The following is a 26811-nucleotide window of genomic DNA, read 5'->3' as shown; positions in this document are numbered from 1 at the left end:
TTTATTATTTGTGAATTTATCTTGTGTGGATATCCCGAAAACTTGGCATGGATTTGGCCCTCGTGACTATCCTTGTTAAATAATATGATACAGAAGACATGAACTCTTGGTGGTCTACTGAAGGTTTAGGTTGCTTAAATGGCTACTGGAGAAAAGAGAAGATGTGGTGTCCTGTCAATGCAGCCTTTTTGTGAGTTTAGAAAGGATCTGTTTTCCAAGGCCTTGGTGTTCCATTGGTGAAATAAAATAGAGTATGTTTTGAATAATGCACATAGTTGGAGCAGTACACATGTCGATTGTATGTCTATTGCATCAGGTCCATTGTGTTCAACAAATAAAACATCTAGTATATAAATTGTGTATCTGCCTTTCAAAAGCTGGCAATGGAAGAAGAAGTGTTTATATTTGAATGAAGGAAGAATACAAAATAAATTGGCCACTCCCTAATCTGTAGAGGGCAGATATAAAAGGGGTGACTATCATGTCTGCTCCATATCTTTGTGGTTGCAGTTGGATAGCTACTTAATTTGTTAATAGTTGGCAAAAAAATAAGTATTTGCTGTAACTCAGTTACTGGGGGAAGGGGCAACATTTTTCCTGCGACTGACTGGGGATATATAGACTTGTTCTGTTCTTAAACAACCTCACAGGGTCTTTTTGTTTCACTCAGCAAAATGTGATCTGATAGATATTTCTATCTGCAGATTCCTTACCTCTAGAATCTTTCCAGGTGTCAGAGCAGATCCAGAAAACTGTCCAGCAACTCCCCTGTGCTAGTTTTTTTCACCGAAACTCCGTCTCAGCTCCAGTACCACCCAGCATAAGACATCACAAAGTCACAGAAGGTGCTTTCATCGCACCTTCAATTTTATTTTATTACCCTAGGATGCGTATCTGGAGTTATTTGTACCAAAAGAAATGATATGTGCATTGTTGATGAGATTCGTCCACAAACGTTTAAGACTTTAAAGTTGACACGATTTTGGCAAGCAAATGTGGCTTGTGAATCCATACATTCTGTTTATGGTGTCTTAGACCAGGTGTGACTTCAAGTCCTACTACAGATTATGGCCCAGGCTAGAGATAGCTCAGGTGCTCTGCTGCGCTGTTCCTCTACTAGGGACCACTAAAAAACCTCCTGGCAGCCCTTTTGTAAAGATAGAGAATCTGAGAGGTCACACAGGCAGAGTAGAAAAGACCCTTTGGCCCCTTAGCTTCAATCTTGCTTTAGGAATAGGTTGTCTTATCGATGTTTCCGCTTCCCAACCTCGACCTCAAAGTCAGATTTAATGATGCCAGCATCGGATTTGGGTCCAAGGCAATGCCGCAGCCAGGGTTTATGGAGGAGCTGTCATCCTTTCAAGCGCCTGATGCTCAACCCTATTCCCAAATTACAACTTTCACCTAGACAGTGCTGTCATTATTCTGAAAGAACTCCCCTCAGGCTCCATCTGACGTACTTGCAGGATCATGATGTCTTCAGGACCCAGACCTGTCCGTTGCAGCCGGCTCCTACCCTGGATTGTCAAACCCGTGTTGACACCTAATGATATATTGAAACAGGAGGCTTTGTCGATTGCTACTTTATCATCTCAAGTACTGGCACTGACTTTGCATCTGTCACATAACAAGACAAATTTTCCAGGAATTAGCGCCATTTTTACAGTTTGGCAGACTAGGTACTCTGTCACAAACGTGGCGATTGTCCCAGACTTTAGACCCCGACTATATAACTTCTGTACCGGCACAGGCCGTGCTTGGCATCATGGTCCCTGTTCAATCAAATCAAATCAAAATTAACTTTATTCGGTTTTCATTTTTTGCAATACAATATGTTTAAAATTTCATTCATCGTTACAGAGGAGAACATTTCAGGATTTTTAAAAAGGTATTAATAAGATAAAATGTTACATTAAAAGATTCTGTATAAATATTAAGAAAAGGTAAGTTGAAAAGACACAAGTTAATTAATAGCAGTACAGTACAGTACAGTTCTTTGTTATCCCAGACCAGTGGGTATTTACTGTGCAAATTAGTTTTTTGTCCTAAATACATGAGTTGTACTCAATTCCAAGTTTAGTCTGTGTCGTACAGTAAATTTTAAAAATTTAATTACAATCATTATTACCCATTCATCCTCCAGAAACTGTAAAAATAACATTGCGGGACGGCATCTACTAAACCCCATGTATGTTAGTACCGGTATAATCCAGGTCTTTCTGGGTTCACTATAAAATTTACAAAATAGAATAGTGTGTATGGTGGTTTGGGTGTAGAGGCCGTCGTATGGGCAAGGTGGGAGGACTGTTGACCAGTCGTTTCTTTTCGGGAAAGTGACAAGTCGATGGAAAGAATTTAGTCTGAACCGGATCAGCAAAAATCTTTCATAACTAGTGATGTTACTGGTTAAGTAAGGTTGGTTGAGAAAGTGGTCTGAATGGCCAAACTATGCGCTGTTGATGGTTTAATAGCTTCTTTAGCCAGCCGCTGGTCACCTAGGTGTATTAGACATAGCGTCTGGAATACTTTCCTTGATGACTCAAGGATTAGGATCGGAGTGTTGTAATATTTCTCTAGCCCGATGTCATACAAGAAGGCTTTAATATAGCGCAACCCTCCTATGTTTTTTGCATGTTCCAGCGAGATACAGTCCGTAATGAACCCCTGGCAGAATTTGGTTCAATCAGAGGTCCATATGCGATGCCACAGTAAAAGTGGTTGGATTTTTATGATGTTTTCCAGATAGGATAGGCCTAGTTCCAAGTGGCATGAGAACATTGGACTGCTCCGTGGAAGGGCCGAAAGATACCTCAGGAATCTGTTCTCAACTAATTGTAGGGCAGCAGTATTCCATAGCCCCCCATGCCAGTCCCGTATGTCGCCACAGTTATGAATTTGGCTTTATATATTGATATTAGTTCGGCGGGTGGCCTTCTACCCAGCCTTCTGGCAAAATTTACTAGTGCAGAAGTGGCTCTCGTAAAGAGAAGCTTTCTGGACTCTATTGCTGGTTTCCAGCTAGTTTTATGGTCAATAATGATCCCTAGGTATGGGTATTTTTCTGTATGCTCGAGTTTTTCATTTTTCAGGAAGATACCTTTTATTCCTTTCTTTCTTGTTCCCGAGGACATGACAAAATTATTTTTAATATTGATGTTTAAATCCAAGTTGGCCATAAAGGAGGCATATCTGTCAAGGGCTCTTTGCAATTCTATGGGAGTACGGACGAGTATAACCGCATCGTCTGCGTAGAGCAGGGCCGGGACAGGGCGGCCGTTGATGTACGGAAGGTCCCGGAACCCTTTGACCATGGCCCGCTCTAAGCCATTGGTATAGAGTGTAAAGATAAAGGGTGCCAGGACGCAGCCCTGTCTCACCCTCCGCTCCACGCCAAACGATGCGGTGAGCTCACCGTTCGTCCCGTATCGCACTCTAGCTGTGGGATTTGAATATAATTCACGGAGGAAGTTTACAAGCCTCTGCTCTACCCCCATTCCTGCCAGGACTGACCATAGTTTTGCGTGACTCACGCAGTCAAAGCAGCAGACAGGTCGACATATGCCATGTAAAGTGCCCTGCCTTTTGCGCTAACATATTTGCCTATCAGCAGGGTGAGATTTAGTGCCTGTTTGGAGGTCCCTAGCCCCTCTCGAAAACCGAACTGTAAGTCAGATAGGGTCCCGCTGTCGTCCGCCCACTGCTGGAGACGTTCAAGAATAACTCGACCCGCAACTTTGCCGAACGAGTCCAGCAGCGAGATTGGGCGATAGCACGATGTTAATTGGCGATCCCCTTTTTTAAAAATGGGTACTAGGATCGACTTTGACCATGATTCCGGGAGCCCCTCGGAACAAGAGGCCTGGAGGACCCTGGTTAACATTGGAGTCCAAAGGTCTAAATTTGATTTAAAAAAGTCGATTGGTACCCCGTCCGGGCCTGGGGCCTTCCCGTTTTTACTGGCTTTTAATGCCCGGTCTACTTCATTGTGTGTAATATCTAAAAGTATAGGATATACACACGTGTGTTGTTCAAAAGGGGTTTCTCTCTGACCGTGACCTGGATCCTTGTCCTTTGCGAATATCTTGCTGAAATATTCAACCCAGGCTCTTTCATCTATGGCTATGTCAATTTTAGGAGAGTCTCTCTCATCTACAAGGAAGGGTGATTTAACAATGGTCCAAAAGGCAGCACTGTTTTTTTGGGTGCTGCTTTTACGAGTTGATCCCAGAGATCCTGTTTAAGTTCTATTTTTCTATCTTTTATGGCCAAGTGATATTCCTTTCTAGCTGTTTTAATTTCTTGAAGGTCTCTTACTAGCTTTTTTAACGCAGTTTTCAAAATTGAATAACTCCTTCTGCATCTTTTGTTAAACCAGCCTTTCTTATTTGGCCTGGGCTTACTACATTTAAAAATAAGTGATTCCTTTATTGATTTTGTGATCACCATGAAGTTACTCAAGACTTCCTCATCCGATGAGGCTAAGTCCAGGCACTTTTCTATGGCCGAGTAAGCTGTTTTTACTACTAATGCAGTTAAAGCTAGTGGGTCAGCTTTCTCCCATTTGAGTGCGTAGCCATTTGTTCTGTCCTAGGTTAACCTATTTTGGTCTAAAATACTCTCTGTGATTTGGGTGGAGTGTTTCTTGAGTAGAGTCAAGGTAATACTATTTGGGTAATGATCGCTTATTGCGATGTCGTGTGTTGCTGAACTAGTGATACGTTTTTCAGCTGTGCAGGAAATAAATATAAAATCTATCGTACTTGAACTTCCTCTTCCATTAAAACTGGGGGGAATAGGACTGAAAGGATTTTTCATCTTATGTGCTAGGCCCAGATCTAACTCAAAAAGAGTATTCTTTAAGGTATTCCCTATTACTGAGTGGGAAAAATGGTGTATCTGGAGGTCGTTTTCGTCTAATATGCCACAGATATTTTGATCGCTATATTTACATAGGCGTTGATTGAAGTCACCACCCATGTTATTGTAACCTCTACTGATGGACGCTGTATTGAAAGATGGAACTGCCTGCTCCAGATACTCAGGAGCGGGTTGGGCAGTTGACGGTGAGTGTAGGCTGTGCTGAGTATTCACAGTAGTAGTGGTTTTATCATTTACACGCTGCAGTTTATTGACCGCGTGTCTCTGGTTTCAGAGCGCAGTGCAAGATTCACGAGATTGACATTATAGTTGAGGCGTCTCAAGGACAAGGGTACCTCCATTGGCTACACCGGTAGAAGTTAACAGAGAAGCTGCTCTGTGCTCAGTATTTAGGTAAGTTTAGCAACAAGTAAATCTACAGTTTTTTGAGGTTTACGTGGCAACGGTTCATTTTTACTTTGGTTACAGTGTTGTCAGGAGAGAGTTAGCTATCTGTCGGTTTCAATTAGGATAGATAGTTGTTTTGATTAATCTGTTTTTGATTAATCTGTGAAGATCACCTTAATAGTGGCAGTGGATTATAAACTTTAGAAACCAGTTTAATACCGGGAGGGATCATTTTCATATAATACGATAGATGATCATAAGAAACGTTTCTATTGTGCATGCAACACGCTGTGAAGGGATTGTTTCTTAAATTAGTGGTACTCTTTATACTGCAGGTCGTAAGAACGATCTTTCGCAAACACAACTTAAGGACAGCCTGTTTATCGACATTTACTTCATCAGTAAATAGTAAGTTAACCAATCTCGAGGCAGTGACTTTTTCACTGGTGAATGGGTATTTATCTTGCACAACTGTTAGATGCTTCAAAAACTCGAGCTTGTAAGCACATACAAATGTCTAAAATACATCGTCTTTTGGTGGAGGTTTCAATCAAAGGTGTTTTCTTTATTTCACAAACAGGTTATCCCCTGGGGCTTAATTTTGACCTATTTATAAACTCATTAGGCAACTGTTTTTATATTCTCAATCGTGTAATTTCAATTGTGCTCAGGACTGCTATTGGAATAGATCTCATATGAGTATTTGTGTCTACGTTTAATATTGTTGAAAGTGAAATACATTGTTTGTTTAGAGAACAGAATGGTAATACCACATCTTTATGTCTATTTTCTTCATAGTTCCCCTGAAGAAGGGAGAGTTCCCGAAATGCATTGGGCTATTCGGTTAAATCGTGACAGTATTATTACTGTTTTTCAAGAATTGTTTTTCTTTATCTACTGTATGAACTACGGTGTATTCATTATCACTTGTTGATCATATCTTTAACTAATGAAAATATAAAATGATGAAACCATTTTATATCAAAGTGTGTATATTGATTAATTCCTTATCAGCACAGTATTGAATTTCAGATACCCTGAATTGAGCACGGTTAATAATTGTTTTCAATTGAAATACTGTAAAACAGTAGTGCGTTTGGCATACTAGTGGGGTTTCCACCAGATGTTGCTCTTTCAATAGGCTGGCTGCCTAATACCAAACAGCACACATACTAGTTTGAATTTGTTTTACTGCAGGATTATTCAATATAAAACAAGGAGTGCGCTGGCAATTTACACACTGCCGTATTGTGACCAGAAGTTCTCCCTCAGGCATATTGTTATAGAAATTTACTATAAGGAGTATATCGGCCTTATTCAAGCGAAGGCTTAGTATTTGGTAGTTTGGTTCAAACCTGATAATGCTGATTTCAGATGTCACTATCAAATTAGATACATAAATGGATAACCCGCCCTTAGCTCTACCAGATGGCGATGGTTGTGCAGAAGTGAAATACGTTTTATATCCTTCTATGTGAGTTTCTGTGGTGGTCCAAGACTCCTGGAAACATAGGACATTAACATTTTTGATGAAATCTAGCCAGATGTCATTATTTGCCTTTGAGCACAGTCCTCCGATGTTCCAGTAAAGTATAGTTATTGTTGGTTTGTCTTTGGCTACTTGTATGGAAGTGGGTTGGGTGGTGGTGTGTTTTTGATCAATAGATTGCAAAATACCCATGGGATTGGGTTTCTCCGTAATTTCAGTAAGGAGCTTTCTTGATAGGCCGGAGGTGACGGTGAGTCGCAACCACTAGTATTTGAAGTTATGGGTTGTTCTAGGGAGATGATGGAAAATTCACCCAGAGTGAGCGGAGTGAGTCAACCGAGTTCGTCTAGTCCCGAGAAAATCTCGAACCTGTTACTTATCGGAATGCTATTTGGATAATGTTGATTTAGGGGTTCTCTAGCCTTCCCCGATGCTCCAATAACCCCCTTTACAGGGGGGTAGAAATAGCCTAGTGGGAGGATGTTTATTTCATCTCTAGTAATACCCCTTGTTCCACTCTGTTGCAACACTCTATTTACCAGGTGGGGGGAACAGAAGGTAAGGACAATTGAGTCACCTGTGAATGTATCTCCTCGAGAACCCACGTTTTTTACCCTTCTGGCCATTTTATTTATTTTTTGTTATATTTTTATTGAAAGAAGAAAAACAAGAGGAAATAATACACATATCAGGTGTCATACAGTAAATACATTGCAACAGTGAGTAGGCGAATAAGCCAATATGGTAAAATCAATGCACAGGAGAGTGGGACGTCAACATGAATATGTATATGAATAAGAAGCAACAATACGATCCACAACCCCGTTAAGCTGACGCCAGCTGAGTCTGTCCACCCCACGATTTAGGATAATTGAGACTAGAGCAGACACCCAGATTATGCGAAGAAGATCAACTTAGGATAAGCAACCCACCTATCGTGAAAAGGGGAAAAGAAAGAAAAGGCCATAGAACTAAAACAAGGACAAAATAAAAAAAACCTTCCCCGTTTCCCCCACCCTGCACCCCTGCAATGGCTACGGCCTAACCCCACTAGCAGCCTGCCTGTCGCCCCACAACTAAGACCTAAAAGAAGGTAAAGAATGGAGGAGAAGACGTTATACAGGCTCCTGGCCCCCCTCACTCCCCGCCAGATGCAAACCACCCCGAAATACAGTCAAAACACTATGAAGCAGCAATTACTAAACAACCTGGGGTTCGTAAAAACCGCCCGACTCCCACATCATTGTAGGCTACAAGACCCGAATCAAATAAAGCCGTGTTATCCAACCCATACAATCAAACTCAACCCTGGCCACTCTGATTTTTCGTACGAGCTCTCTCCACACGAACCGCCATCCCGACAGGAAAATAAAGACGTTCAAGAAAGTCAAAGTCAGTGTGGTACGATCGGATCCAAAGTGTTAGCACTCGTAGTTCACAAGTCGGACGAAGATACCAGTCTACCACCAGTAAGGCATTAGAACGTAGTCGAGCCAGTTGGGAGGTAAAGGATGATAAGGCAATCCGATAGTCACTGGGGAAATTATCTTGAAATATAAAATCAGCTGTGTCCATCTTGTGCGGTATCGGCATTAAGTATGATGAGTTACCGGCTCGCAAGCTGTTGTTCGGAAGCCGACAGAAAACACCAGATCTAGGTTCCACTCGGGTTCCTCTATCTCAGATATGCCCTGCTTCGGGGGTAACACAACGTGTTTCAAATCTATTGAAGGGTCGTAGTCCGGTCCCAGATGCATATTTTCGGCAGTTACGACCATTTTATGGATGATAGCGGTGACCTGCGAGTGAAGCGCCCCAATAGCGGCCATTACGGTCTGCAACGAGGGCGTATATTCCACCCGCTCCATATCCTCTCGCCAAGCGACAAAGCAGATCTTTGACCCCGGAGGTCGACTACTCCGGGGTAACAGGCACAAGCGGGTCCGACGTTTACGGGGGCCACCCATCTTTCTCTCGGTCTAGACACCGTCGCCACCAGCGAGGATCCACGGCCGTCGACGCCGGGGGCTCAGCAGGGCCTTCGGGCAACGGACTCCCAGCCACAGCAACCGGTGCGTCCCACCGCTGTATCCTTAAAATCAACCTGGCCACCGTACCACCATCCAAACCGGTCAGGATATTCTCCACCTCGGGAGACGGACGCCGCCCAAGTCCCGCGGCCGATGTTGTTCAACTCCAACCCGGATGGGTTAGAAATCGAGGGCCAGGCTTCCACACTGAATTAGGCCGAGAAGGAAAACACGGCGTAACTTCATCATTCGAGAAGATGGAAATCTCGGGAGTACACCTTTAAGCTCAGCAACACTTCAGCTACAAAGTAGTCTGGTGCGAATTCAGGATAAATATCAGGATTTATAAGCTGCTGGCGGAGGTCGTCGGAGCCGGGAGCTTACGCGGCCATCTTGGTTGCTAGCGTAGCTCCTCCTCCCCTTCTGGCCATTTTAAATTCTCTGAACAGATGGTGTGTTAGGCCCGTCTTCTTTTTCTCAACCAATCTCGGGATTTATTTTTCAATGTTTCCCAACCTTCCCTTGCCAGAGGTTCTGTCTTTAGAACGTTTGCTAGTATAATGTACGGTGTGGCTGCTGGGGGGAGGTCAAGATGTTCGTTTGGGGCCATTATTGTCCTACCCACAGTGGCATTTTTATCAGTATATTTTACCGGGTTAGAGGGTAAGTTGCAGGAGACCGAAGCCACTGAATCAGTTAAACTTATTGTAGGTAACAAATCACCCCTTCTGGATGAACGATTTTCCTGGGCAGCAGTGGGCGGGTTAGTTACACGTTTATTCTTCTCAATTGGTGCGTGATTGGAAGTCTGATGGAGGTTGGGACAGTTTGTTTCGGATGTGTGTGTTTTTGAAGACGTAATTTGTAAAAAAAAAAAAATTGAAAAATATTTTTATTGCGGAGAGCAGAGGAAATACAATCAAGCAAGTCCACTCAGGCACTGAGAAATGAAAAAAACCAAAATTATCATTCAGGATAATACACAGCCGTGTACCCCACAGCCCGGAGGCCAGGCGGCGGAAAGTCGGAGAGTGCCCCAACGAAAAACATAAATGTTGGCATGAACTACATATGTATCGCTAGTATCCGCTGTTTTGTTTTTTCCCCTCACACGTCTCCAGTTGATCTCATCACTCACTGTCTTTCACAATTAGTTGTTCAATAAATCCACAGTCTAACATGTAACAACAAACAAACCCCCCCATACTTGGCATCGCTAATAAAGTATGTGTAAATAGTTTGTTTACCTCCACATGGCCCATTAAGGTACAGACATCACAGTCATAAGCAAACATCTGGGAATCAAGACAAATCACATAGTAATACAATATGGAACATTAATACGCGTCCAATAGGGCACTACCCTGAAACAGGTCCCTCCCCCCTGCCTCCCGCTACCTCCTCCTCGGATCCAGACTACTCAGGGGTAAACAGTTCGGCACTAGTGGCATCCGAGTCATCACTGGGCAACCCCTCAGCACACATCATTCTCCATGCTAGTAAGTCCTCCTGAAGCCTCTCATCTCGGCGCATGCGCTGCATGTGTGTTTCCTCAGCCAAGGACCATTCCCTAACGTCTCGAAGCCACAGGGATAGCTCGGGGGCCCTCTGCCCCATCCAAGTGATGGCCACGCGCCGCCTCGAAAACACCAGTAGCAACTGTAGCAGCTTATAGGACAAATTCCTCTTTTTGGGCTTGGGGGCCAGGGCCAAGAGACAATGAAACGGATTCAGGGCAATCCGGAGACCCGTGACACGGCCAATGTGCTCCACCACCTCCTCCCAGAAGCCATGACCCGCTGGCACTCCCAGGCCAGATGTAAGAATCCGGCTCTCTCCGCCCCACACCTATGGCAGTTGTCCCGCCTATCTGCAGAGATACGGTTCAGGGAGACCGGGGTCATGTAAGTGCGATGTACAAAATTAAAGTGGATCAGTTTAAACCGCGCATTGCACGACACCTTCCGAGTCAGGAGCCCAATACGTCTGCGCTGGCCCGGCTCCAAAGTAATCCCCAGGTCCACCTCCCAGGCCGCCCAAGACGGCGCGACCAGCGGGGCCGAATCCCGTCGCATGGCTGAGTACAGTAATGTGATCAGCCGCTTTCCGCTTCTGCAGGAAAGAAGGATGTTGAGGGTGTGGGTCAAAGGGGGCGCCTCTGGGAACTGGGGCCAGGTCGCCCTCGCCATCTCCAGGAGTCCCCTATAATGCAGGTATTGTCCCCTGCTCAGGTCAAAGGCTTCCGTAGCGCGCTCAAAGGACACGAAGGAGTCGTCTGGATAAAGGTCCGCCAGAGTCTCACATCCGCCGTTTTGCCAGTCCTGGAAGGACATATTCTCCTCCATTAGCTTCACCAGGGCCAGAATCCACACCGGCAGCTCCCTATGAAAGGGGGCCCGCCGCAAGATCTTCTTGACAAACCGCTGCCAGACCCCTGCGGCATGTCGCACCACATAGGGCAGGGCCTCGTCTGCTCCCCGTCCCTTCATCAGAGCCACCTGCAACGTTGTCTCGTCCGCCCTGCCCGCGAGGAGCCGTAGCTCCCAGTTGTCCGCGCCCGCGAACCACCTCGCGGCCGGCAGGAGCTGTGCTGCGTAATAATAGAGGTCAAACCTCGGAGCCTCCAGGCCTCCCTCCTCCCAGCTCCGGACCACGGTATGCAGGGCGACCCTACTACGTCCGCCTGCCCAGTACAAAGACGTGAGCAGCGTGTTGAGCGTGCGAAATATGCGCGATAGAGCGGGCGTAGCGTATTTTGCTGGACGTATAATATTCTTGGCAACATTACCATTTTAGCAACCGCCAACCGCCCCATGAGGGAAAGAGGGAGCGTGTTCCAGAAGGACACAGACTGGTGCAGAGATCGGAGCACCCGGTCAGCATTGCGGACCAGCAGTTGTTCATCAGACGAGGCCACCTGGATTCCCAGATAACGGAAGGCCTCCAACTCCCATCTCAGCCCCAGGTGCGGAAGGCGCACTCCCGGGTCGACATCACAGCCCGCCAGGGGAAAGATCAGGGACTTCCCAGGGTTGATAATCAGCCAGGAGGCTGCACCAAAGCGTCCAGCAACCGCAATAAAACGGGCAGCGATTCCTCGGGGAGGCCAAATAGAACAGAGCGTCGTCTGCGTAGAGGGAAATCACGTTCACAGTATCTCCCACCTTAATGCCCCATTGCTCCATCTCCGTACGGATAGAGACCGCCAAGGACTCTATCGCCAAGGCGAATAGGAGCAGCGACAGGGGGCACCCCTGTGGAGTGCCCCTTCCCAAAGACCACTCCTCGGAACGGGCCGACCCAAGCCGGACCCTAGCCCGGGGTGCTCCGTATAGGATCCGGATCCAATTGCAAAACACCGGCCCCAGCCCTGCCACTTGGAGCACTTCCAATAGATACCCCCAGCTGACAGTGTCGAAGGCCTTAGCCAGGTCAATCGACACCAGGACCTGGGGATCCTCCCTACCGCGCACCTCATGGAGGATATGATTCAGACGCCGCAAGTTCATTGCAGTGTTGCGACCAGGGATAAACCCACACTGGTCCTGATGGACCAAGTGTGCCATGTGTGGGGAGAGCCCGGTGGCCAGTAGGCTGGTAAGGATTTTCACGTCTGTATTGATCAGAGTGATAGGCCGGAACGTCGCAGGGTCGCAACTGCCCCCCCCCCCCCGGTTTCAGTATCATTATCATGCAGACCTCCCCCTGATTCATGGTGGGCGGGAGAATGCCACACGCCAGGACCTGCAAGAGGAGGGGGCCCAGGACATCTCCGAACGACTGGTAAAATTCAGGCGGAAAGCCATCTCCGCCCGGGGCTTTAGCCTGCGGAAGGGCGGCCAACGCCACTCTGACCTCCCGGAGCGTTAAAACCGCGTCCAGTTCCTCCGCCGCCTCCTCCAAGAGGGCCTGCTGAGCCAATCCCTGGAGGTAAGGCCGATAGGAGGCCTCTGTGATCGAGGGGTCGGCAGTATACACCGCCTGCAGGTGAGATCGGAGAACCTCGAGAACATCAGACTCCAAGTGTACCACATCCCCAGCGGGATCCCGCAAAGCAACTATCCGCTCCGGAGCAAATTCGCGCCGAAGAATCCAGGCCAGCAGTCGACCAGACTTGTCCCCCTCACGGTGGAGACGCTGCCGATATTGGCCCAAAGTATACTTGTCCAGACGCGTAAGAATGCCATGAACGGACACCTGGGCCACCTTTTCCGCCTCCCGGTCCGAGTCAACGGGATCCGCCAGAGACTGACTTCCACGGAGTCTATCCTCCGCATCCCACAACTCATATAGCAAGTGCTTCCGGACCCCGTAGGTGAGGCCCATGCAGGCACCACGCACCACCGCTTTCAGGGCCTCCCATTTAGTGGAGTAGGGCAAATCGCTGTCCTCCCAGTTTAGATCTACATAATTATTCAGGGCCGTCGCCACATGGTCTCTCCCCACCTGGTCCTGCAGGAGGTCCGTCAGCATCCTCCAGGTCCGGGAGCGGGAAGCCTGGTCAACCCACTGCACTACGCATGTCACCGGAGCATGGTCTGACAGAAAACGGGCCTGGTGAGTAACCGTCAGGGAGAGGGACACGGCAATATTAGCGGCAAGGATGCAATCCAGCCTACTATGGGTGTCATGCGTCGGGGTGTAACAGGTATATAGTCTCTGAGTGCGGTGGCCCGTGCACCACACATCCACATCTCCCAAATTATGCATAACGCGCCGTCATACGTGGCTTCGTGCCAGGACGAGGGGGGTGCCGGTCCAAATCTGGATCCATTACACAGTTAAAATCCCCAAACCAGAGGAAGGGGGCGTTCAGGTCCGAGACAATGAGTTCATGAAGATGGGAAAAGAAGTCAGGGTCATCAACATTTGGCGCATACGAATTTAAGAGCAGGAAATCTCTACCATCTAAATTCACCCGCAGCAGCAGGTACCTGCCCTCAATGTCCGCCTCAACATACTGGACGGCACAGGGAACCCCAGGCGCCACCCAGATCAGGACCCCCCTGGCGTATGTGGAGAAGGAGGAATGGATTACCTGGCCCCTCCATTTTTTGGACAGCTTCTGAGCACCCTCCTCATTCAAATGAGTCTCCTGGAGACACGCTACGGAGATCCCATGGCGCCGAAGGAAGGAAAGGACCCTGTGTCTTTTAGTGCAAGTGCCCAATCCGCGCACGTTTCAAGTTAAGAATTTAAAACCCATAGTCGGTGATTGCACCCATCCGGGCTGTTATATACACGATCCGCGATCCGCCACCCTCGGGCCCGAACAATAGTACACTCGATGCCTCGAACAATGCCCCCCAGAACCATCCCCAACGCTGCCGCACACACAATGCCGACAACAGTACCCCCCCAACACCCCCTAGCCCTCCAGCCCCCTCAACCACTGAACCCCCAAAAAAGACTCCCATGCACCCCCACCCCTTGAGCAGAATGACAGCAACAACGAAACATGTTACACTGCCCTCCCCCTGCCAGTGCCAGGACGTACACAGCCACCCCATCCACCCCACACCACACTCACACCCAACTCACAAACCCCCCCCCAACCAACTCCCTATGGGACCCGAAACCTAGAAGAGGGTACTCCGGACTCATTCAGGGGAAAAAAACAGCCTCAACCAACCACCGCTCCATGAGTCGTACCCCCCACCCCCCCCAGCCCACGGCACAGCCCACATTCAGCAAAAAGAGTGTCTGCATCCCACTCAGCCACACAAGGTCAAGCGCCGCCTACCGCAAGCGTCAACTGAAAAATCTAGACCACTCACTGGCCGGACAAAATAGACATAAAGAATATTCAGGGTACATATCACCTCACGGTGGAATCGTCCAGTCCAGCGATTTAGCCCCCCCCTGTTTCCGGAACCACCGGGGCCGTGGAGATCGTGTCCTGCACCGTGTCCTGCAACGTGTCTGGGACCAGAATATCTCCGGGTCCGGACGGGCCCAGAGCCTCCAACGCAGTCTCAAGCGGCTGAGGATCCAGAAACATAGCGCCGTCTTCACCCACTGTAATCCTAGGCTCCTCAGGGCCCGCTGACTCCGATCGGCGTCTCCGCCTGTTGCGGCGTCCCCGCGACGGCCGGGTCCCCCATGTCTCGCGGGAGCCTCCACGTTCTCCCGGTGGAAGGTCGTCACTTCTGATCTCCAGCCACTCCCAGACCTCCGCCGGGGATTCAAAAAAGTGCGCCTTCCCTTGCCAGAGTACCTTGAGCTTGGCCGGGTACAAGAGCATATACTACAGCTTCATCTCCCACAGCTTCTGTTTGACCCCCAAGAAGGACTTCCGTTGCTCTTGGACTTGTTGTGTATAGTCGGGATAAATGGACACCCGGCTGTTCTCAATGGTGAGATCCGCTGTCTTTCTCGCCGCCCGTAGGATGCAGTCCCGGTCCCTATAGTTTAGGATCTTGGCAATCAGAGCTCTTGGGGGCACTCCCGGGCGGACAATCAATAGAGCCGCATGTGGTCAGGGCAAGCAGGCCCCTGCGGGACACAGAGTTCCCCAGGTGCACAACCTTCGAGGCATGTAGACCCGCAAGGGGGGTGAGGAGCCCAAAGCAAGACCACTCAGCGCAGTACCCCCAGTCGCGCCACGTCAGCATCCGGGACCTCCTCCCGTGGGGCCACCAATGTCGCAGTGTGCTGTAATGTCTCAGCGGTCCCCCGCAGCAGTCCGAGCAGGGTCCTCCGGCACCCAAGATGGCCACTGTCCAGGCCGCCTCCGCCGCTCAGGGACTCCGCCGTTTCGCTCCCTGCAGACCTCTCGCTGGAGCACCGGAACCCCCAGGACAAAGAGGGGCCTCTACACAGGCTGCTGTGGCCACGACCCAGGTCCCCCACACCACGGTGGAGACAGCGTCCGGGGGGGAGGGGCATCCGCCGCGATCGTCTCCTCGTCCTCCAAGTTCACCGCAGGCAGGCCAGTCTCCTCTCAGGCGCCCCCGACAGTCTCCATTCCACACCGTCAAGGAGCCCCAGATGGCAGCGGGCTCCGGTGTCAAAATAGCAGCGCTGGTCTCCCCGGGAGCCGCAGGCAGGCAGGTTTGCCACTCCGCACCTCCGCCAGAACAGGCCGCAGACCCCGGCCTCGCTTAGCTAGAGGCCGGGTCCCCGGGGCACCAGTCACACTCGCAGGGATTTACGCCCAGAGGCTCACCGCAACCGACCAGTGCAGGGGCTACCAGCGGGAAGGGAAGCTCCGACACCGGGTTCTGCAAGTTTCTGAGCCCAAACAGGATATTAATACAGGATTATAGGGTCCTCAGGTCGGGAGCCGGAGGAGCTCACGTCCTGTTGGCCATGCTGCTTGGCCACGCCCCCTAATTTGTTGATTTTTAACCTTGCCTAGGTGTTCTTCAATAGATGACATCTTGGATCCATCTGATCTAATCTGACCCTAAGATATAGATCGAGCCTCTCTATTAGTAATACTAAGTTCTTTGGTTCTGTGCATTGTGTATCAGATGGTTTCCTAGCCCTTGCCCTCTCTTTTATATGGGATTTTGTTGACCCTCTTTTTTTCTTGATGTTATGGGTGGAATTAGTTTTCAGTGGGGAGGTTTCTGGACAAATTATGACATCAGGTTGTGGAGTGTTAATATCAAAGGCGGGATTTTGTGGAGATATAGGGGGCCCTTGTTTCTTTCTAAAGGACTGGGATGGTTAGTCAGAATCGCTTGGGTCGATGTTATCGTTAATGTATTGAACACACCCGTTAGCTGACTTTTTTAGTGTGGGGATCTGTCCTAAGGAGGATGAGGCCTCCAAATGAGTCCCATCTTCAGGATGCCTCTAGGGATTCCACTACTGAGCTTATTTGCTTGTCTAACGCACCCATTGCTCCAGTTAGGTAGCTTAACAGTGTTTGTTGGGTCTCAATATGGGGACTTTTTCCACTACTTGGGTTTGGGCTTGGTAGTTTTCTCTTCCCCATACTAATTTCAAGTGATAGCCGGTTTTAAGAGAATTAATACAGATATTTAAAACAACAATCTGTGGTAGCAAAGAGAAAACACTTAGCAGCAAATTGGCAATAGTTAACCGTTGTTTAAAGGTATAGTTAATTCAAAATTTCATCAAGAGTGGAACTCTTTACCCTTTAGTTTTAACTGACAGAGCAGTCTGAAAATATGGCAATAATTGTCTAGTCGCTCTCCAATCGTCCCTGATATAAATAACAAGCATTTGCAATGCAATGGTCTCGGCATCATTAAAGGTAGAGCAATTGGCATTGCTCATGACATTTCTTTTTTTTTCTTTAAATCATAAATAAATGGCATTGTCATTTACATTGCCAATACACAGCACTCTGCACTCAACAGCACACACCACTCTGCACCTGCACTCACTGCTCTGCACACTCACTGCTCTGCACACTCACTCTGCACTCACTACTCTGCACTCACTACTCACTACTCTGTACTCACTACTCTGCACTCACTACTCACTACTCTGCACTCACTACTCACTACTCTGCACTCTGCACTCACTACTCTGCACTCACTACTCTGCACTCACTATTCTGCATTCTGCACACTCACTCTGCACTCACTACCCTGCACTCACTACTCTGCATTCTGCACTCACTGCTCTGCACTCACTACTCTGCACTCACTACTCTGGACTCACTACTCTGCATTCTGCACACTCACTCTGCACTCACTACTCTGCACTATGCACTCACTACTCTGCACTCTGCACTCACTACTCTGCACTCTGCACTCACTACTCTGCACTCACTACTCACTACTCTGCACTCACTACTCTGCACTCACTACTCTGCACTCACTACTCTGCACTCACTACTCTGCACTCACTACTCTGCACTCACTACTCTGCACTCACTACTCTGCACTCACTACTCAGCGCTCACTACTCACTACTCTGCACTCTGCACTCACTACTCTGCACTCACTACTCACTACTCTGCACTCACTACTCACTACTCTGCACTCACTACTCTGCACTCACTACTCTGCACTCACTACTCTGCACTCACTACTCTGCACTCACTACTCTGCACTCACTACTCTGCACTCACTACTCACTACTCTGCACTCACTACTCTGCACTCACTACTCTGCACTCACTACTCTGCACTCACTACTCTGCACTCACTACTCACTACTCTGCACTCACTACTCTGCACTCACTACTCTGCACTCACTACTCACTACTCTGCACTCACTACTCACTACTCTGCGCTCACTACTCACTACTCTGCACTCACTACTCACTACTCTGCACTCACTACTCTGCACTCACTACTCTGCACTCACTACTCTGCACTCACTACTCTGCACTCACTACTCTGCACTCACTACTCTGCACTCACTACTCTGCACTCTGCACTCACTACTCTGCACTCACTACTCTGCACTCTGCACTCACTACTCTGCACTCACTACTCTGCACTCACTACTCTGCACTCACTACTCTGCACTCTGCACTCACTACTCTGCACTCACTACTCACTACTCTGCACTCACTACTCACTACTCTGCACTCACTACTCACTACTCTGCACTCACTACTCACTACTCTGCACTCTGCACTCACTACTCTGCACTCTGCACTCACTACTCACTACTCTGCACTCACTACTCTGCACTCACTACTCTGCACTCACTACTCACTACTCTGCGCTCACTACTCACTACTCTGCACTCTGCACTCACTACTCTGCACTCACTACTCACTACTCTGCACTCACTACTCACTACTCTGCACTCACTACTCTGCACTCACTACTCTGCACTCACTACTCACTACTCTGCACTCACTACTCACTACTCTGCACTCACTACTCTGCACTCACTACTCTGCACTCACTACTCACTACTCTGCACTCACTACTCTGCACTCACTACTCTGCACTCACTACTCACTACTCTGCACTCACTACTCACTACTCTGCACTCACTACTCACTACTCTGCGCTCACTACTCACTACTCTGCACTCACTACTCACTACTCTGCACTCACTACTCTGCACTCACTACTCTGCACTCACTACTCTGCACTCTGCACTCACTACTCTGCACTCACTACTCTGCACTCTGCACTCACTACTCTGCACTCTGCACTCACTACTCTGCACTCACTACTCTGCACTCACTACTCACTACTCTGCACTCACTACTCTGCACTCACTACTCACTACTCTGCACTCTGCACTCACTACTCTGCACTCACTACTCTGCACTCACTACTCACTACTCTGCACTCACTACTCAGCACTCACTACTCACTACTCTGCACTCTGCACTCACTACTCTGCACTCTGCACTCACTACTCTGCACTCTGCACTCACTACTCTGCACTCACTACTCACTACTAATAAATATGTTGTCAACAGACTAACTCGATGTACTCCCAGGCCGATCTAGTTTGCAGGGTTAATTGGAATTGGCCATAAATCAGTAATTTAGACAACTGATGGGTATACAAATGTAAGAAGTTAAGACCGAAGCCTACATTGAGCTGCACATGATGACTAATGGGGAAAATGTCCTGTCATTTAGAATTTGGCATTCATTTACATCACACGCCTTAAATTAACGATGGGAAAACCACAAGTGCTTTAAGGTTGAACTAATCGATAAGGAAATGGCCTGCTGATATGAAGTACAATACAAGTACAACATTACTGACATGAAAAACCTATAAATGAGATTAGCCTAATCACTATATAAAACGGATGTGACACACAGGCTAAACAATTCCACTCATCTCAGCTACGTGCAAACGGCGCAGCTGTCATCGTACTTCTCGCGCATTGCTGGGTTTCCCCGAGTTTATCTGATCACTTTTCCATCACAGCCCACAAAACGTTCACCCGCCAAAGGAATATTTTTTTTCCAGTTACAATCATGACACGTCTTTTTTTCTGCTTAACTAAATCACGTAGGTCACGGCAAAAAAAGTAAATGTAAACGTTAACCAGACGTTCGCCATGCACATGTAATATATTAGACACGCTCCTACATAGTTTCTGAAAAAGCTTTCTTAGTATCGCGGCAGCAGCAAGCACTGAACGGAGGTCGCTCACTCACAGGACAGCACGGGCACCCCGCACCCCCTCTCAAGAGCAGGCACCGCGCGCCGGGGGAGACATGGAACATCAGCTGCTGTGCTGCGAGGTGGAAACCATCCGAAGGGCTTACCTGGATGCTGGAGGTTTGTGAAGAGCAGAAATGTGAAGAGGAGGTGTTCCCATTAGCCATGAATTACTTGGACAGATTTTTGTCGGTGGAACCGCTGAAGAAAAACAGATTGCAGCTGCTGGGGGCTACCTGCATGTTCGTGGCCTCAAAAATGAAAGAAACCATTCCTCTAACGGCGGAAAAACTTTGCATTTATACTGATAACTCCATCGGACCCGACGAATTAGTGCAACTGGAGCTGTTGACGCTGAACAAACTCAAGTGGGACTTGGCCTCTGTCACCCCTCACGATTTCATTGAACTCGCGGCCGCCCCGGAAGTCAGGCACGGTCGCCTGTGACGGGGGCAGGGCCACGTTCACACCGGAAGAGGAGGCAGGCGGAGTCGTAGCGTCTCGCGGCCCGGGGCTCCTGTGAGCGGTGTAGAGCCCCGGGGCCGCGCCAGCAGGAGGTTGGGCGCCACGTGCTGAGGTAAGGTAAGTTCCAAAAGGCTGGAGCGCGATTGGTGCACTTGTGTGTGTGTATGCTCGTGTGTGTGTGTGTGTGTGTGTATGTATGTGTGCGACGGTGACGGCGGGGGAGGGGGAGGGGGGGCCTCGGTGCACTTGTGTGTGTGCGCGCGTGTGTGTATGAGTCAGGGGTGGTGTCTCTGTATGTATGTATGTGCGTGCGTGCATGGGCGCGTGTGTGTGTGTATGCGCATGCGTGTGTGGTGCTTGCGCTTCCCAGGAGACAGCGCCTGGCCACAGCGCGCGTTCCAGTTACAAATCGCCTGGAAGGATGCGCGCGGCCAGGACTGTCTCCTGGGAATGATAGTCACTGACAAAAGATCTCGGCGGAGACGCGCTTCCGCGCATTGACGCCGAGACCTAAAAAGTACCTTATTCGCAAACGGAGGCTACGGGAAAGGGCCCGGCCCGGCCTCCTCTGGCCTCGGAGACGGCCGCAGACGGCCCCGCCCTTGTCCCGAGCTTCCCCCGGGTGCTCCCGCGCAGCGGGTGTGAAATTGATTGTATTGCGTCACTGGGCAGTGGGCGGTGCTCAGGCAATGGACCAGGTGTGATGGCAGCAGAGGATTCCTGGAACTTCGTGTCCTTCAGTAGTTAGCCGAGTCTCTCGCGCCACCCTGTTTCTCCAAGCAAAGTTAAGAGTGACAGCGCCTCACAGCCCCAAACACCTCAGCGGATTTCAAAGCAATAAAAGCGCCTCACACACGAAGCGGCACCCTGTTTTTTTCAGCTTCCTCGCTACCATGCAGTTCGACACTCAGAATTCTGTAGCGTCACCCTTGTTTTGTTCCCTTCAATTCCCCTGCAGACGTTTTGCCATTCCTCCCTTTTATAATTCACATTTATCATCTGAATCCTTCCCTTGCTGCTCTCTGCTTTCCTCTGGTGCTACCAACCACCAACCTAGTAGCATCTCCTTTGACATTTCACATCTTTCAGCAACTACATCATATTCTTGCACCTTAGGTGAGGTGCCTTCCTCCATCTCAGTAGTCCCAGAGCTTCTTCTTGGCTAATCGGCTCTTGGCGTGATTCCGGGTAGGATTGGTGCTAGTCATAGTCTTAAACCATCAAGAAAAAGCTAATTCATATGACGCCATAGGCGTTTAAGCTGCAGATTGCATGTTTGATATTGCATAAGCCTTACAGTGCATTTTGTATTTCTTTTATTCAAGATATCTGAGCAGTGCTTCTGACACAATCTCGACTGAAGAAGGCACCATTTGGAATCAGTGTCTTTGGTTTTATTTCCCTCACCCAATTTTCCCTAAGTGCCTAATTTATATATTTTTAGTATTGAGCACCTAGGTCTAAACTGGTGGAGGATTGGCATTGTTGGTTGGCTGTACTCCTATTGGGGATTACAGTTTACCATAAACCCTTACAGAAGCATTTTATTCACCTCTGCCCCATAACAAATACAATGATCGACTTGGTAACCATTTATGCTTTGATTCAGATTCTATGGAGGTGCCTACTATTGTATACCATGGCGATGATGATAGTAGTAAGGCAGACCTCCTCTTCCAGATGTTCCCCGTAAATATTGTCTAAAAATATATAATAATACCCTAATATCCAGGCCAAAATATTGTGGCTACAAAAATATTGTGGATAATAATCTTAAAAAATAAGTATATTTTTGGAGAGTACCAGAGAGCAGTTCAAAAAGATGGCCATCTGACAGGCGAGCACCAAAAAATAAATCCTTTAATATAATGTGAATAAAAGGCCTCTTCGAGTCATCCAGAAAATCCATGCAGTGATGGAGAAGGTTTAGAGAATTCTGTAGCCATGGGTCGTATCGCTGTAGCCACTGTCAAGACAACATGGCACTGTAGCGTGTGCTGGCTGGGGCCTTCAGTGGTTTAATCCATGATGAGACAACATCTTTTCCAGTCCTGCTGAATTGTACAGTACATTCAGTCGCACTGGAGTAAGCTTAAAAGTGCACCCTTCACCGAACAAGAGGTGAACGGCTCGCTTGTGAGACTGGGAGGAGAGTGCAAGGTCGTGGCCTACTGATGCCGGAATCACAGTTGGGCAGGCAACACACTTGGGCACCGAGGGGCTCTCTCCAACTGAACAGGCAGAGATGGAGGGGCTCTTTCCAAGTGACAGGCTGAGATGAAGAGGCTGTGTGCTGGCACAACGGCAGTTGATTGGCTTTAAGACCCTGAGGCCCTATGCCTCCTGATGATGGCTCTGACGAAAAAATATATGTGTTTGAATATCTTTATTCGGCAATTTTTCACCATAAAAGAATACAGATACATAAACATTTCAATACCAATAAAGATTATAAAATACCAATAAAAGATTATAAAATACAGTAGAAGCATGGACACCTCATTCATCAATTTACTGGCAGTAAAATCATCCTCAGCTAGTGGGTCCTCCAAATTGTAGCTTCAGTAAACGGGAACGTGTCATCCACGCACTTCCCAAGAACTTAGCCACCCCACAGATCATACTGGCAGATGAAGAATCTGTAGAGAGGACACGTAGTGCCTGGCTATGGCACCTCAGCCCTAATTCCCTACAGACAGGTTTCAACCAGTATTTCCGCGCCCCTTTATAAGCTGGGCAGGCAAAAAATAAGTGAGCCACTGATTCCTTAGGGGCCGCACAGCCCGGGCATGCACGCGAGCGGGCATCTGTATTCAACCATCTCACCGTAAAGTCATGCACCGGGAGCGTCCCATATCGCAATTTTAGGTACAGCGCTCGATCCAATGGTTTGGTTATTAAGTCTAGAAAGGGTTCCAATTTACGCACACACTTAATTGACAAAAATTGGTCAGTAAGTGAGCCCAAATTCGTAGACCTCGTAGCGTTACTCTGTACCCAGTACCAGTATAGTTTTTTTATAACATCTTTCGGTGGTGGTGACTGGAACTCCCATGCCTCTCTTAGACCCAAGCTGGTAGCCAATTCTTTCAGATTATTTAGCCATCCTATTTTTTTACATGTGTCCAGTAGTAGTAGTTCATCCAGCCCTTCTGCATACTTTACGAGCTCCTCAGTTCTTCTTAGTCGGGACCAGAATAACAACGGGCGTAGCCTCACCAAGTCCTTTACTGTTTTTCTGCCCAGATCTAGTCTTAGAGGGATCATTGGGGTGGAAGTGGGAAGAGCTACCACTTTCCTAAAAAAATTGTTTTCCGCTCTCATCAAGTCAGGAACCCCTTCAAACCCCCACAGTTCGGAGCCATAAAGTGCTGCAGGAAGGATCTGACCCTCATAGATGGTCATAGCTGGGGAGACCGGTTTGCTAGTTGATTCACGGATCTCCTTCAGCGTCACCCCGGATACTCTTTGATGGTTTAATAACATTTTAGACAGATGATCCTTCCAGGTCATGCGGCTGTTGATCCGGACACCAAGATAGTCAAAAGACTCGACCAGCTCAAAGGGGGCGTTGTTAAGCACAAAATTATTTTTAAATCTTTTTGAGGGTGCAAAAGCCATCAATTTGGTTTTCGATGTATTGATTGTTAAGCCTCGGGTAGTGCAGAAGGAGCTAAACCGATTCAAGAGTTTTTGCAAGCCCACCGGGGATTTGGAAATTAATAGGGTGTCATCAGCGAAGAGAAGTGTGGGGATTCTCTCCCCCGCCAGGGATGGCGCATCCGACTCCTCCCCCTTTAGATGGTCAACCACTCCGTTTACGAATAGGGAGAAGAGGGTCGGAGCCATGACACAGCCCTGGCGTACTCCTCTTCGCACTGGGATCCTGTCTGTAAGTTGCCCCTGGGATCCCCATCTAACCCTCGCATAGTTCCCCTCGTGCAGCTTTACGATTAGGCTCAGAAGACCTCTGGGAATACCCATCTCTCCTAGAATACCCCAAAGTTTTGTACGAGGGACCAGGTCGAATGCAGTTTTAAGATCAATGAAGGCCATATACAAACTGCCCTTCATGATAGTAACCGCCTTCCAATAGATGGCAAAGAGACGAAAGACCTGGTCCATCGTACCTACCTTCCTTCTGAACCCCGCTTGTAAGTGGGAGAGGATACTAGCCTCCTCTATCCAGTCGCCTACTCTTGAAATGATGACCCTGCCGACCACTTTCTGGATTATGTCTATCAGACTGATGGGTCTGTAGTTCGCAGGGTCATCTCTAGCCCCCTTCTTGTACACAGTAACTACCTCAGCCCCTTTCCAGGAGTCTGGAACCTGGTGCCCCCTCGAAATCAGATTCATTATAATCGCAATTAGTTTAGCCCAGGCCTCCGGCTCCGCCATCAACAGATCCCCAGGGATCCCATCCTGCCCAGCGGCTTTTTTAGGGGTAAGATGTCTAATCGCCAACACTACTTCTCCCGTTGAAATTAAAAGAACATTATCATCTACGGGATCCCCTTCACCCAGGCTATTCACCCCAGGACTAGTTAATTCTTCCGAGTCTCCATATAGGGATGAGAAATGTGTAAACCATTGCTGGCAAGTTATATGATCAGCCAATGGTTGCGATTTTCGCTGCCTTGTTCTATTGACCAGTTCCCAAAAAAGATTTGGGTTCCTACTACTCACAGCATTGGAAAGATCCTGCCAGTGCTGTTCCTCCCACTCCCGTTTGGCCAATGATAATGCTTTCTGGTAATCCTTCCTGGCCGCTCTAACCAGTGTAGGGTCCCCTGAAAGCAGAGCTTTTGTCAAGATTTTCCTTTTGCTCTTACAATGATCATTATACCATGCTTTGTTAAGAGTAGAGGGTATAGCAGGAGCCCTATTACTTTTCCCCTTCGAGATAAAAAATTGGCCAACTTGATCAATTGTGGTTTTATAGGCAGAGTCAAGGGAGGGGTGTTGGTGGTTGACGGTCCGGTTTTCATCAACCCAGATTTCTAAGGTGGAAGACAAACCCTCAACCATTGCTTTGATGCTTCCTATATCGCCCTCATTAAGCTTAGCCTTATCCCATTTCAGTCTACGGTTATTATTAAATGGGATAACTTCTTTAGTTGTTTTTAAGGTGACAATCGCTCGCCTGTCATTCAGAACACCCCAATTAAATTTGCAACACAGGGGATTGTGGTCACTATCCTGGCTTGGGACGACCTCCATATCAATCAGGTCCGGCCAGAATCCAACATCCATTAGGATGTAATCGATTCGGGACGGACCCGAAAGTCTATTAAAGGTCAATGCCCCTGACTGGTCAGATATAGTCCTACCATTGAGGGCTCTTAATTTATGGTCCCTTGTCAGTGCAGTAATTTGTATGGCCCTAGGTGACCACTTCCTAACAGGGGGCAGGGAAAGAGTTGGAATAGACCATTTTGAATCCTCCTCTTCGATTCCTAAGGGGTCGTCTCCGAGAAGGGGTTCAAATGTACAATTAAAGTCACCCCCCACAAGAATTTTAGCTGAACAGGGGCAATTGGCTAAGGCCGAATCCAGGGATGTTAGGGTCAAAGAGGGAGAGTCACCCTGTGTCCCTCTTGCATAAACATTAAAAAGGTCGAGCCTGACGACATCCTCCCCTCCTTTTGCCGAGAGGTGGAGTATATCGTTACCCTCCACAATATGGCTTGTGACCACCCAGTTCAGATCTATTTTTATCCAAACTACGAGACCGCCCGATGGTCTGCCCTTTCCCTTGCTTACTGCGGGCACACAGTGGGTAGTATACCCCGATTTATGTAGCGGAACAAAACTCCATGTCTCCTGGAACAGGCAGACATCGAACTGCTCAATTAGTGTGTGCCACTCCGGGATTTCTAACTTCCGCTTTAGCCCAGCAATATTCCAAGAAAGGAGGTTTATTACCCGCCTTCCTCTAGGCATAGAAGTGTAACCCACCTTGGGCAACCTCTCATTAACCACCCTAGACAAAGGGCACCCCCCCTCCTGGGCCAGAGAAGTGGGGGTTGCAAAGCAACCAACCATACTCATCTCGGGCCCAACTGACCTAGAATCCTCAGTTATGTCAATGGTGGTCGCCATGTGGTCTATAGATAGACTAACTTCTTCAATACCAATGCTACCCCCAGGTGGGCGAGAATCCTCATCCCCGGGAAGTTCATTATCATTTTCATTTTCCCCCCCCCTTGCCCCCAACTTCAATCGCATTCTTCCAGCCCTGACAGCTGGGAAAACCGATTGTAGGTATCCAACGGGGTAAAGGGTCTCAGGTGGTTCATACTGGGACCCTGGTTCAGCATATGTCTGTGGGGGACCATGGACCAGGCGGAGTGTAGATCAGGCACCCTAGTCAGCTGATGTACATACTGAAGTTGATTATTAATGTAGGGTGGTATAAAGGGCGGCCTATAAGATTGTGGTCTATTTGAATATTTAGAGTTGGTAACTTTTGACCTGGGATAAAAGT

At 48.2% G+C, this 26811-nt stretch overlaps 1 protein-coding gene across 1 annotated transcript in view; it reads left to right on the top strand.

Moving 5' to 3' along the window:
* The window catches only part of FAM178B (family with sequence similarity 178 member B), a 2784983-nt gene that overhangs the window by 393316 nt on the left and 2364856 nt on the right, over positions 1 to 26811 (top strand). The window lies entirely within an intron of this gene.

The sequence above is a fragment of the Lissotriton vulgaris genome, chromosome 11 (assembly GCF_964263255.1).
Source record: "Lissotriton vulgaris chromosome 11, aLisVul1.2, whole genome shotgun sequence".
Classification (NCBI taxonomy): domain Eukaryota; kingdom Metazoa; phylum Chordata; class Amphibia; order Caudata; family Salamandridae; genus Lissotriton; species Lissotriton vulgaris.
Note: the sequence above shows the minus strand (reverse complement) of the source record. Positions and strands in the feature narration are given on the sequence as shown.